Below are 12,177 nucleotides of genomic sequence, written 5' to 3' on the forward strand. Positions count from 1 at the left end.
TCTTCTTACTGAACTGACTTTTAACAGTTTAAATCATTTCTGATCTTAAGCATAGGCTAACTGGAATTTCTTAGTCCCGTATTTATTTTGTATATAGTCAATCCATTTTTTCCAGTCTCGTTTATATATCTCATTTGAATGATCTTTGAGATATGCCGATATTTTAGCCATCTCGGCTAAGTTTGTTACTTTCAATGTCCATTCTTGGATTGTAGGCAAGTCTTCCTTCTTCCAATATTGCGCCACCAACAGTCTTGCTGCAGTTATCAGGTGCAGAATCATATTGGTCTCTACCACTGTAAAGTCAGTACATATACCTAGTAAAAATAACTGAGGAATAAACTTTATCCTTCTTTTAAAAACATTTTGCATGACCCACCATATTTTTATCCAAAATGCCTTAACCTTTTGGCAGGTCCACCATATATGATAATATGTAGCATCGAGAGAACCACACCTCCAACATTTAGGCTGTACATTCGGATACATAGAAGCCAACTTTTTAGGATCTAAATGCCATCTATAGAACATCTTGTAAAAATTTTCTCTCAGATTTTGAGCTTGTGTAAATTTCACATTTCTTACCCAGATTCTTTCCCATGTATCCAACATTATTGGTTCCTCAATATTTTGAGCCCATTTTATCATACAATCTTTAACTAATTCTGTTTCCGAATCCATCTGTATTAATACATTATATATCCTCTTTATATGCATTAAGCTTTGATCTCTTATTTGTTTAAACAGATTATCCTCAACTTGGATAAAAACCAATTTTTTGATCTATTTTCCACCTAGCCTGTAATTGCCCATACTGAAACCATGTTTGAACTACCTTCTCCTCTTTTAATACCTCTAAAGATTTTAATTGTAATACCCCCCTTTCCGAGGTAAGAAGCTGTCTGTAAGTAATTCTGTCCTGTTTTTGTGCTGTATTCATATTTTCAATTGCGTGTCTAGGAATTGCCCACATGGGTATCTTGTCATTTAATTTATATTGGTATTTCTTCCAAACCCGCAATAAAGCATTTCTTAAAATATGACTTTTAAAATTCTTATCCAATTTTTTGTTGAATAACAGGTAAGCATGCCAACCAAATACCAGATCGTGTCCCTCAATATTCAATATTCTATCATTGGTTAAATGAGTCCAATCACTAATTACAGATAATGCCACTGCATCATAATATAGTTTTAAATTAGGTAGTTTCAATCCTCCTCTCTCACGTACATCTTGCATTATTTTCATCTTTACCCTCGGCTTCTTTCCTGCCCACGCAAATTTGTTGATACCCTTCTGCCATTCTAAAGGTTCGCATCTTTTTTAAGTATAGGTAACATTTGGAAAAGAAATAAAAATTTTGGTAAAATGTTCATTTTCACTGCCGCTATCCTACCCAGCAAAGATAAGTGCAATTTCTCCCATTTTTTCATGTCTGTCTGTATGCTATGCCAAAGTGGTTCATAATTATGCTTATATAATTCCCATTTGAAGTTAAAATGTTAACTCAAGATATTTGACTTTTTTAACTACCTCACATCCTAGCATCACTCCTAATTCTTCCTTTTGTTTAATATTCATATTTATAGCTAATATTTTGGTTTTTCCTAAGTTTATTTTAAAGCCAGACACTTGACCATATTGATTAATCGTATTCATTAAAACCATACTGGATTCCTGCGGTTGTTCCAATATTATGACCAAATCATCCGCAAAAGCGCGGACTCTATATTCTTGCTGCCTAATCTTGATCCCTTTTAAACCATCCAAGCCCCGTATTTTATTCAACAATACTTCCAAAGTTATAATAAACAATAATGGGGACAAAGGACAGCCCTGTCTTGTACCTTTTCCAATTTGAAAAGAGTCTGTTAAACTTCCATTGACTATGATTTGTGCTGTTTGCTGTTGGTATATTGCTTTAATTGACTGTAAAAAATTATCTCCTATCTGCATTTTTTGCAGTATCTTCAGCAGAAATTGCCAGTTAACTCGATCAAAGGCCTTCTCAGCATCCAAAAATATAAACTCAGCAGGGATCTGGTTGTTCTTTCCCAAATATTCTAATGCATTAATAATTAATCTGACATTACTTTTCATCTGTCTCCCTTGTATAAAACCTGTTTGGTCCATATGTATCAATTGTTGAATGACCAACATCAATTGTTGAATGACCAACATTTGCTAATATTTTAGTAAAAATTTTATAATCTACATTCAGTAATGAAATAGGTCTATAATTTTTGGGTGAGTAGTATCTTGATCTTCTTTGGGTATCAAAGATATAAACGCTGTCTTCCAAGATGGAGGGACTTTACCTTCCGTTTGAATCATATTAAATAATTCTCTAAGAGGTTCTACCGTTTCTAACTGTAAGTTTTTATAGTAAACCGCTGTCAAGCCATCTGTACCTGGTGCTTTCCCTGACTTTAATTGCTTAATTACCTGCAGGATTTCCCCCGAGGTTATTGGTTGATTCAATTTTTGCCTGTGTTCTTCTCTAACTGAAGGTATTTTCTCTTTGTCTAAATATTTGTCTATGTCTAAACCATTAATTTTATCCCCTTTATACAGTTCTGTAAAAAATTCCCAGAAAGCCTTTGAATCTCTTCCTGTTGAAACACCTCCTTCCCTCTGTAAATCAGTTTAGATATATTTCGAGTTTTCCTTTTTTTCCTAATCTGATAAGCTAACCATCTGCCAGGTTTGTTTGCATTACAAAAAGTATTGTGTTTTGCATATAATAAATTAGTAGCTACCTGGTCAGAGATCAACATGTCAAAGTTTGACCATATCAATCAGATCAAAATCAAGCTATCAGGTAGGGCATTGATTGTCTTAGGTAATCAATCAAATATCCTGAAAATGGCAGATTGATTACCCTTTCTTCAATTCTCGTAGTTGGAAGCAGGCACTTTAATCAGTTAGGAATTGAAACAAATCTATCAGTTATCTGTTTGAACCCATGAGCTCATCCTTGGTAATTTGCTTCACTGTTAAGCTTACTGTTGGGAATATATTTCCTAATATTTAATCAGAATCTGACTTTCTAGCCATCTTATTTTATCACCTACTTCATTTTGGTGCTGAGGCTTACCTAAAATGACCTTCTGAGGGAAATGAATGTTTCAGGACAAAGATAACCTCAACACATAGTCAGCCATAAGTTTATATCATGCCTTTTCATAGTATTTTGATATATGGTTTCCACTGTATGAAATTTTGGCATTACTATCACAAGTTCTAATTGACTTAGATTTTAGTCATGCAGTAAGGATCACACATACAGAAACTGTCTGCTTGGATTAACACATCTCCAACTTCTGTTGGCTTCTACTGGAAAGACATGTACACACAGAGAGAGAAAGACACACACACATTACTCTTCTGATTTAGACTGCCTTACACAAGCCTGCACTCATAGGTAAAGGTAAAGGTTCCCCTTGCATATATGTGCTAGTCATTCCCAACTCTAGAGGGTGGTGCTCATCTCCAATTCAAAACCGAAGAGCCAGCGTTGTCCGAAGATGTCTCCGTGGTCATGTGGCTGGCATAACTAAATGGCAAAGGTGCACGGAACCTGTTACCTTCTTACCAAAGGTGGCTCCTATTTTTCTACTTGCATTTTTACATGCTTTCAAACTGCTATGTTGGCAGAAGCTGGGACAAGTAATGGGAGTTCACTTCCATTACACGGCGCTAGGGATTTGAACCGCCAAACTGCTGAGCTTTCTGATGGAAAAGCTCAGCATCTTAGCCACTGAGCCACTCATATCCCACCCTAAATTCCTAACCACAAATGTACACTTTGGACCCCGACAAGTTCTTTCAAGTATATTGAATGTATCCACATAGTGATCAAAAGATGGAGCTCCAGGCTCTGTTCCTCATGGGATGGAGAACATTCTCAATTTCATGTATATTGATTGAATATATATTTTACTTTCAGTTATAACATCTTGAAATGATGCTATGTCAGAAAGAGCATTGGTTCTTACCTGATACGCCTATTCTCATAGTGTGGGAGGAGTATTCAGACTGGGTTGACTTCATCCACTCAATGATTGGAGTGGGCCTATGAGACCTTTAAACTATGCCCCTATTGCCAGGCAGATCCCAACTTCGATGAAGGACTCTATCAGACTTGATGTGTCATCTTCTCCAGAATATTGTTGCAATAAAATACCTTCTTTTATTACACACACAAAAACAGCAAATAGTAACAGCAATAAGGCATTCAAGAAACCATGATAATTCCAGGGTGGGGCTGGATACTCCTCCCCCACTATGAGAATAGGCGTATCAGGTAAGAACCAATGCCCTTTCTCCATAGTGGGAGGAGGAGTATCCAGACTGGGACATACCAAAGGCATTTCGTCCCTTGGGAGGGTTTATGCAGAATCTATATATATGTATGCAAAATTATACATGGTAGTCTGTTGCACCGTCTCTATGCACAGTTTGTAACACCCTGCATCCAAAGGCTGCTTGTGCTGAAACAAAAGAGTCTAATTTATAGTTCTTTATGAATGGTGAAGGAGATGCCCACAAACATCCCTACAAATCTCAGTCAAAGAAGCTTGCATAGCCCAGACCGCTGATGTAGCCGTACTTCTCGTGGAATGTGTTGTGATAGACCTCGGTACCTGAACCCCCTGTGCTTGATAGGCAGTAGCAATACAGGTTCTTAACCATCTGCCTATGGTAGTAGATGTCACCTTATTCCCTAGGGATCCCGGCTGGAAAGAAACAAACAATGCTTCTGTCTTTCTGGTCAACAATGTTCTCTTGAGAAAAATCCTCAGAGCCCTCCTCACATCCAAGGTGTGCCATTTTTTTCTCTAAAGGATGAGAAGGATCCGGACAGAAATTGGGCAAGATCAGTTCCTGAAATCGATGAAAGCAAGAGCAAATCTTGGATATGAAGGAGGGGTTCAGCCTTAAAACCACTCTATCCTGGTGGAATACACATAAATCAGCCCTGGTAGACAATGCCTGTAGCTCAGATATCTGCCTAGCAGAAGTGATGGCCACCAAAAAGACCACCTTGAGTGTCAGGAACTTGAGAGCCACTTTTCACAGCAGTTCAAAGGGGGCACCTGTTAAAGCATTCAGCACCTTGTGTAAATCCCAAGAAGGGCACCTATGTACCGTGGGTGGCTTAAGATTAGAAGCACCCTTGAAAAACAATCTGACCATAGGGTGCTAAGTCAGTGTTTGTGACCTAACGCACAATAGCACAGAAGAGATTGCCGATACCTGCCTCCTAATAGTATTAGGAGCCAACCCTTTATCCAGGCCTGCTTGAAGGAAGTCCAGGACCTGGCTCAAACCGAGTCAAGATTGTTAGTGGAACACCACATGCAAAATGTGCACCATGTAGCACTGTAGATGCGCTCTGTGGATGGCCTACAGGCAGCCTAAATAGTCTGTATGACCCTGGAGGAATAGTTGTCCTCCCTCAGGACGCTCCACTCAAGCGCCAGGTGATCAACTGGAGCCACTGAGAGTCTGGATGTTCCAGCGACCTCTGGCAGAGGGAAATCATTTCCTGAGGGATCCTCCAGGGTCTGTCCACTGATAATGATTGAAGGTCAGCGAACCATGGCCTCCGGGGCCAATGTGGGGCAATCAACACCACCTCCGCCTCCTCCTGCAAAATCTTTTGTATGACCCTGGGAATCAAGGGCAAAGGCGGGAAGGCATAAAGGAATCCCCAGGGCCATGTGTAGCAGAGAGCGTCCATCCCCTCCACATTATGCAATGGGAACTGGGAGTAAAACCTCGGGAGTTGCACATTGAGAGGGGTGGCAAATAGGTCGACATTCAGGCAGTCAAAAAGATCCACAATTGCGTGGAAAATTGCTGGCTGCAGCTGCCACTCCAAATTGTCCACTTTGGTTTGGCTGAGCCAGTCAGCCCTGACATTGTCCACCCACACTATATGCTCCACCGTTATAGAAAGTAGGTTCCTTTCGGCGCAAAGCCCCAGTCTCTTGGCCTCCAGCATGAGAGCCTTTGACCTGGTTCCTCTTTGCCTGTTTATATGGGCTTGGTGGCTATGTTGTCGTGAGGACCAGAATATGTTTGCCACTGACGTGATGACGAAATTGCTTGAGAGCCAGACGGACCACCCTGAGTCCCAACCAGTTTATGTTGTGAGCTAGTTTCACCTGGCTCCATTGTCCATGCACCATGTGCACTTGTAGATGGGCACCCCAACTAAACAGACTAGCATCTGTTGTGACCATCTACTTGGTCTGGAATGCTGAAGTATTCGCCTTTGGTGATAGCAGGTGACCACCACCACCGGACTGGGTAGGGGAGTCGGGCAGCTCCTGCTCCTGGGCCTCAACCACAGCTGGTATTGCTGAAGGGACCACTCTTGGAGGCTGATTCTGAGGATGCTGAAAGGCAGCAGCTAGACATTGCTGAAAGGCTCTAGTCATCATCTCTTGGAAATTTGGGACACTCATGGGAAGGATCTGCACAGGTGGTATCCCCACAGAGGTGGATGGAATATCCTGTGTTAAGTACCTGGCAGGTTGATATGTCACAGGTGCACTGCGTGGGGGGGGGGGACTGCCATCCCTCAGTGGACTCCCAGATCCCTGAGGTGTCAAATGGGATCTTTAGGTTGAGAGAGGGATCTGTCTCTGTCATTCTCTCAGGAGGCAGAGTGCCTGTCAGTTGTCCCAAAGACGACCCCTTCACAGAAGAGCTTTTCCTGCTGCTGGCTTTTTTATATATGTGCTCAAGAGCCTTATGCTACCTTTTCTTGAACTTGGAACTGGGCTTAGAGGCTTTTGTGCCCTGAGGTGAATTAGAGAGGTGTTTGATCTTTCTGCTGGCCTTGTGCCCCCCCTGCCTTTGGTGGTTCCTGAGTAGCAGAACTCAATGTAGGCACGAGGTCTTTCTGACCTCCCTCAGGGCCGGTGGTCGCATCTGCGAGGACCTGATCCCTTGCAGCATCCATGCTGTCACTTGTGACCGCCATGTTGCCACACGCCTCTGTCTTTTCAAGCCTCCCAGCCGTTCATTTGTTTTTTTAAAAGCGCAGGTGCTCCGTGGCAGTTCAAATAACCGCGGTCTCCACTCAACCTTGAGAGGGAGCGGTGGAGCGTTCGGGCACCTCTTTCAAAGTATCTCTTTGGCTGCACTATACATTCACTTTAACAGTTTAACAATTTAAGTCCCAAGTGCAGCTTGCGGCTGGAGGTTTTGTTTCTGAAAAGCAGGAACTGACAGTTTCCCTCAGAGTGCCTTAATGAGGCTAATAGCCCCTTAACGGCTCCCTACGTCACCACCACCACCCCCAAGGGGTTAAGGCAGACAGACACCACCCCAGTAGGGATAGTGGTGTGAACTGGGGAAATACTCACAAATAGGCAGATTCAAAAATACCATTAAATTACAATAAACACAATTATACTGAAAATTTCTCTGGAGAAACTAGATGACCAACCGTCCAAATTGATGGACTGAGTCGAAGCTGGGGGTCTGCCTGGCAATAGGGGCGTGGTGTAAAGGTTTCATCAGGCTCAGTCCAATCATTGAGAGGATGAAGTCAACCCAATCTGGATACTCCTCCCCCCATTATGGAGAAGGGAGGAGGCAAACAACTGCACACGTGCAAGGACCACTGCTAAAAGATAACTAAGGTTATATATACCTACATATAGTATACCTATTAGACAACGCTTTTATCTCCTGGATCTCTTTTCCATAAAGTGGTCAAGTGAAGTATGCAGAGTTTATGTCACAACATAATTCATCACTTTCCCTCTCCTGTGCCTCCTGCTCCCCTACATCTGTGGCACTAAATAGGGGTTGATATGTGGGGTCTACTAAATTAAATCTACACCTGCGGTCTGTTTTCCGCTTCTATATGTGGGTGTGGGTGTGTTTATTTTGTGAATGTTGAAAAGCTGCACCATGCTCCATCAGTATTGAATCCAAAGCCCTGTAATATGCTGATAAATCATTTCAAAAAGAGAGCTTAAAATTGTTACCAGCCGTTTTCCCAGATGTTCATCTTCCAAGCAGCAAGTTGCCATCCTTTAATTGCAGACTGTGTTTCTCTCCAGCTCACTGAGACTCTTAGTCAGTCAGTTCATTGGGGAAACATATCATTGCCACACATATATTCTAATGTTTATCTCTTTTATGGAATCTACAATTTGTAATATTATTCTACACTCATATAGCAATAAAGAAGGTCTAAGGTATAGTAGGTCACAACATAGCATAAAACACAGAAATGTCTCTAGTGTTTTAATATGTACTCATTACACATGAATTTTAAAAAAAACTATGATAAAAAACTGTGATTGGTGTGATCTATTCACATGGTACCCCTGATTTATGTGCTGCTTTGGAAATACTCTTTTAGTCAATTGTTATAACTTTATTGATTAGTTAATTGGCCATCACAAAACATCTAAGGTTATCATAATATCTGGTATTTCCCAGATTCGGGATTCAAATACTAAATGTGTGTCCAGTCAGGAGCTAAAAATTACAGTGAAACTATTTACTAAATCTGCATTACTATTACTATTAGTCACCCCTCTCCTCCCACTTATGACTGTAACTTTGTTACTTGTATCCTTATAATTTATATTGATTGTTTCCTAGTGTGATTTGATTGCTTATTTGTACTCTGAGACTATCATTAAGTGATGTACCTTAAGATTCTTGTTGAATGCATCTTTTGTTTTATTTACACTGAGAGCATATGCACCAAAGATGAATTCCTTGTGTGTCCAATCATACTTGGCCAATAAAGAATTCTATTCTATTCTATTCTATTATACAGGTTTTGTTGTTCCATTTTAAAGAAGTTGGAGTTTTCTCTCTCCCTCCCTCTCCCTCCCTGTCCCTCCCGTCTCCCAGCCCCCCCTCTCTTACACACACACAAAGACATACCACAACTTTCTTAAATTGTTACAGTAGATCAATTGATCTGAAAGACATTCACTACTTATGTAGTCTAAGAAATGTTAAGTGCATTTCCTGTCATTTTCCCTTATCACCAACCGGAGGTCCAGCTCAAGACTTATCTTTCCATCTTCCTCCTTGTCCCAGCAGCCACATCTTTTCTATCTGATTCATATTGTATGTGTATGGATTTATACATATGGCAATAAAGATACTTAGTAGAACTATTAGTAGGACTATCAACAATAAAGTTTCCTTTTTACTTTCAAACATTTCTCAATGATTTACCAAGGAGCAAAATCTGTGATATTAAAGGTTCACCACACTTCCTTGCATTGAATTTTGTTCCTTATCTGGAAAATATCTTCCCAGGCAAGCTTAAAAAACTAAAGCCCTTATAATTTTTCCAGTCTCTCTTGTTGCCTTTGTCTAAAGGAATAATGACAACATTCTTTCAGTTATTAGGCACAGATGCAATCTTTACACTTGTGTTAAACCAGTTACAGCCTGTCCATAAACAAACTACATCCATATTTAACATTTCCCCAGTTACACCATCTACACCCACAGCCTTATAATTTCCAAAATCCTTGCAGCATTTATGCCTCAATTTTCATTCATTTTTTCTCTTGAAGCTAACTTATAAAGTATTTGTTTCACTTCTAAATTTATTTCTAACATTCATATCTAAAACTCTCAAATGCTCTTTCAGCACTCCCTCACTTTGGTGTCATCCCAGAGCATTTCATCACTTTATAATTACTTACAGTTGTCATTTGTCTATAAGAATATGCTGATGAAGTCCACAAATCTAAAAATGCCATCAATATCTATGTGCTGACTATATTAACATCTTGGATTTTCCAAAGTGCCTGCTAGGTCATCAATGCATAGACATAGAATTGTGAACATTTGTATATATTTTTTAAATGAAAATAAAGATTCTTGTCACCAGGCATGACATTCTTAGTCAATTTGAAATACAGACAGAGTTCCCTTTGCTTCAAAAGCTGGATAAAAATCTAGTATTTTAGAAATTTTTATCTTTAGTGTGGCAAGACTGACATCAAGCCAAAGACTAAGGACAATGCAGTGAAGTCCAATCAAGAACAATCTTTTATTTAGAGTTAGACTAATGGGAAGAAGGAACCAAGATACTTGGTGAAAGGCTGAAGAGAAAGAACTCCTAGATAAGAAAATGCATGTATAATTATGCAGCAAAAAGATACTTGCAAAGAATGCAATCAAAAAGAGCAGGGAATGGTTAAAAACAGATTGTGCCAAATCAATCTTATTTCATTCTTTGACAAAGTCACTAAATTAGTTGACAAAATAGTGTGGGCATAGTATATTTAGATTTCAACAAGGCATTTGACAAAGTAGACCACAACCTATTTCTTGGTAAGCTAGAAAAATGTGAAATATGCAACATCATCACCAGATGGATTTGTAGCTGGCTAACAAGCTACACTCAATGAGAAGTCCTTAATGGTACTACATCCACATGGAGACAAGTAGACAGTGGAGTAACACAAGACTCCATCTTAGGCCCAGTACTCTTCAATGTTTTCATAAATGACTTAGATGAGGAACGCAATGTTTTCATAAATGACTTAGACGTGGAACACATCAAATTTGCAGATGACACTAAGCTGGCAGGAATAGCCAACTCCTCAGAAGGCAAGCTCAGGATCCAAAATGATCTTGACAGACTTGACCAATGGGCCCTATCCAATAACATGAAATGTAATGTGGAGAAAAGTAACGTTTTACACATTAGCAGGAAAAACAGAGGCACAAGTATGGATTAGGCAAAATCTGGCTCAAAAATAGTAACTGAGAGGGACCTTGGACAATTCTAGTGAACAATCACTTAAACATAAGCCAGCAGTGTGTGGCAACAGCTGAAAAAATTAATACACTCATTGTATTGTATATACATATAATATACATTGTCTATTGGTTGTATAAACAGAGGCGTAGATCACTTGAAGTATTAGTACTGCTTTATAAAACCTAGTAAGACCACATCTGCGATACTACATCTGGTTTTGGTCACCACATTACAAAAAGATGTTGATGCTTTGGAAAAAGTGCAAAGAAGAACAATTAAAACGATTAAGGGCCTGGAGACAAAAAAAAATGAAGAACAGTTGCAGAAATTGAGTATGGCCAATTTAGAGAAAAGAAGGACTAAGGATAACATGATAGCAATATTCCAGTATTTGAGGGACTGCCACAAACAACAGGAGCTCAACTTATTTTCCAAAGCACCAGAAGGCAAGACAAGAAACAATGTATGGAAATTACTCAAGGAGAGAAGAACCTGGAATTAAAGAGAAACTTCCTAACCCTGAGGACAATTAACCAGTGGAACAGCATGCCTACAGAAGTTGTAGATTCTTCATCACTGGAGGTTTTTAAGAAGCAGTTACACAGCCGCCTGTCCAATATGGTATAGGGTTCCTGCTTAAGCAGGGTGTTGCACTAGAAGACTTCCAAAGTCCCTTCCAGCTCTACTGTATTCTAATTGATTGATTGATTGAAGTTTATATTTGACAAGGGAAAGGCAACATTTCTTATGCTCACACATAAAAACAGCAACAACAGCAATAACAAAAGGAAACTTCTAAAGCTCCAGAGCGTGAGAAAAGGTATCAGGCATTAAAATGTCTGCATAGATTAAGAAGAACGGGGAACTCAACCTAGAAGTACAGCCTTGTTAAGTTGCAATGGTATGCATCCTTTCTGCCTGGGGTAACATTTCCCCTTGGCTTTGTGTTGTCCAAGTCACTTTTTCCATCAAGGCAATGACAAAAAGCTCATGTAACCAATTAGGGTATCAATAAGGGAAGCCTTTGGCTCAGCTACAATAGTCATCAGGATAGCCAGGAAAAGCCAGTACTAATAAACCAGATTCAATCGGACAAATTGGATATGCTTATTAGAATTGGTTTATTAGACTACACAGACAAGTGAGAGAAGCAAGAAGGCAGCAGATATCAACTAAAAGATTTTTAATTTTATTTGTGTGCAAATTAAAAAAAATACATCATCTATATGGTCACAAAGAGTCGACACTGACTTAATGGCACATAATCAATCAGTCGATCTTCAGAAGTGAGCTCTATGGAATCCAGGAGGAAGGTTCATTGATCTTAAGCACTGCATGTGACATGTAATTTGCCTCCAGGGCTACTGAACAATGTAACAGAGGAATATGGTCAGAACCAACG

This window comes from Thamnophis elegans, chromosome 4 (assembly GCF_009769535.1).
Source record: "Thamnophis elegans isolate rThaEle1 chromosome 4, rThaEle1.pri, whole genome shotgun sequence".
NCBI lineage: Eukaryota > Metazoa > Chordata > Lepidosauria > Squamata > Colubridae > Thamnophis > Thamnophis elegans.